The sequence below is a fragment of the Sylvia atricapilla genome, chromosome Z, assembly GCF_009819655.1.
Source record: "Sylvia atricapilla isolate bSylAtr1 chromosome Z, bSylAtr1.pri, whole genome shotgun sequence".
Classification (NCBI taxonomy): domain Eukaryota; kingdom Metazoa; phylum Chordata; class Aves; order Passeriformes; family Sylviidae; genus Sylvia; species Sylvia atricapilla.
The window spans coordinates 70,041,007-70,043,787 of record NC_089174.1 but is presented as its reverse complement, the minus strand read 5'-3'; positions in this window follow the sequence as shown (position 1 = coordinate 70,043,787).

Sequence of the window (2,781 nt, the reverse complement as noted above, 5' to 3'; positions counted from 1 at the left end):
GAGCAATTATTTGCTGTTCACTTGGATTAGTTTCAAACAAGTTTGATTACTTTTAGTACACATAATGCAGAACTTGGCTAGGGTCTGTGCCCCCAAGGATTTAACCCCCTCCAGAGAGCTGTGGATGCCCCGTCCCTGGAAACATTCAAGGCCAGGCTGGACAGGGCCCTGAGCACCCAGATCTAGTTGAAGATGTATTGGCTGATTGCAAGAGAGTTGGACTAGGTGGCCTTTACAGATTCCTTCCGACCCAAACCGTTCTGGGATTCCATGGTGCTTCTCAGCCAGATTGTGGCAACTCTTCTGGGTTCTTCCCTACTATAGCTCCAGTGCCAGTAGCACTACAGCTAAATGAAATTAAAGACTAGCTTTGATATGTTTAAGCAGTGACTTTACTGTAGACTATGTTCCTGCATAGTCTATGTTCTGATGCTCCTGGGCAGGTGATTTTAAATACAATCCCTTTGCAGACTGTGCTTTTGGGAACTGAGTGTTAACAGATTTTTCCATCAGTGTATATATAGAGTCTCATTTATTTGCTGCTAAAGAATGTCAATTATATATTTATTATTTCACTTCCTGAATTACTGAGCAGTTAGTGTATACATTTTGCCATAATTTCTGCAGTTTTCTCTCCATCAGTAAATACCAAAAAAAAAAAAAACCCAAAACACCAAAAATCCCACCGAAGTTATGGGATTTGAATGTCTTCCTGTCAAAGATTTTAATGAGTGAAAAGAGTGTGTGCAGGTCTCAATGAACTTCAAAAAGCATTGTGAAAACGGTACCTAATCAGTGTTGGAATTCTTAAAAAGTACGGATAGCAAAAAGTCGATGTCAAACTTACTACTTCTACTAGATTTGTAGTTCTCTTTTTCTGAATAGATATTTTGATATGTATATTGGGAAATAAATATCCTGCTAAGCTAAAGAGGGTTACATCTCTCAGCTGTGAAGTGAGGAAGTGTTTTTATGAGGGAAGGTAAAAGAGAATGTAACTTCTAATCTGTGCTCATAGTGATGCTTTGGGCAAATGAAGACATAACTTCATATTTAACTAGAGTAACCTGTTAAGAAAAAAACTTTATACTTCTATAAATTACACTACTGGAAAACCCATGGGTGTATAATCTGCCTTTATTTTGCAATCAAGCACTTGTAAAGTAGTCATTAACAGTATGAATAGGAATGGTGGAAAGCTGCTGTCTTTTCAATATTTATTCATGCTATTTTAAAATATAACATGAACAATGATTTTTACATAGGAAGTATTAAAAATTACTACTATGATTTTCTATAATTATGGTAATTTATATTTTATTAAATTTGTCTTGGAATACTGTAAATATGTGAAAAATACTAGATTTTGTTTCAGTTTTCATTATTGCTTTAATTACTTGAAATCTGGGGGGCATTCATAATACCAAATAGAGATCACTTTATGAAGGAAAACTTTCTATGAGGCCTCTTAAAGTAATCTGACAGGTTCATTACAGACAAATAGATGCATTTTGATTATTAATAATAGCACTACTAAGGGGATATATTGTGTCCTAGCTTTTAAATTTTTTCTTTGAAATTCAAAAAATAGTTACATTTTTCAGAGCAGCTGAGTTGTGAATCTTGTAAACTTTCTGAAACTTTTACATTCCTCTTCTCTAATGGGATCTGCAGGAATATGTACTGCTTCATGGCAGTCACCTAACACTAGCTGTGCCTCTAATTAAGTAGTCTAATCTGAAGCTGAGACACTCCTACACTATTTAATTAACAGAAATTCAGCATTCCTAGGGAGAAAAAAAAAAAAAAAAAAGGCAGCACGTTGAACTAGATCCCTTTTAAAAACATTAATTGCTGTTGTTGATTTTATTACATTATATTTGGTACCCTCTGGGTCATATGCTAAGCCAAATCAGGCTTATTCTTTGTTTCTCTTAGAATGCATTGGAATGTAGTCCTCAGTATGCTTTTGTGTGCGTGTGTGTTTTAGTATGCTGCTTCAGTTATTTCCTCAGAATAATGTTATATTTGACATAATCCTGTAAACTAGTAGTTTCAGAGTGATACCTCCTCAGCTGTCACCATAGAAATGAATTATATTCTGTAGAAATACCTTTTGTTTCTGTAGAGATATCTGGAAGGTAAGGGAATTCATTTGTAAGTATGGGTTTAGTAATAGACCTTCATTCTCCAGTGTATATCAAGATAGGCTGTAGGAGTGCTGCTTATGGATAGACTATCTTCTTTTGCCTTATGATACAAGTATGTATGCATAAATACCTTGTTTTGAAATTCACTGAGTTAAACATTTTTCTCTGTGCTCTGAATTAGTGTTGTATTGGATAACATTTTTGAAATGTGTGTTGGAATATATATAGTCAAATACTTAAAATTGGCATGAAATAAATAATTTCTGCAATACATTTTCCCTGGTGTATTTTAGGTATTCATACTTCCTTGAGGTGTTTTTGAAAGTAGTCTTTTAGAGAAACTTGACATATTTCTTTTTTCCAGGTGAAAGTTACACTTTTATTAAAGCTATATTCACACTTTAGAAGACAATCCATCGTTGTTTTGGTTATCATTTTGAGTCTTCTTGAAGGCACATTAAAAAGGGAAATCAAAAAGAATATTGCATACCTGGTGTTGTCAGGAAAACCTGTGAAGATTCTTTGTGCTCCTGGGACTGGGCACTGAGTATTTCTGTGAGGCATAAAGTGGGATGAAAGGTGGGATCCCTACATCTCTCCCTGTTTTCTGTAAGGACTCATATTCGGACAT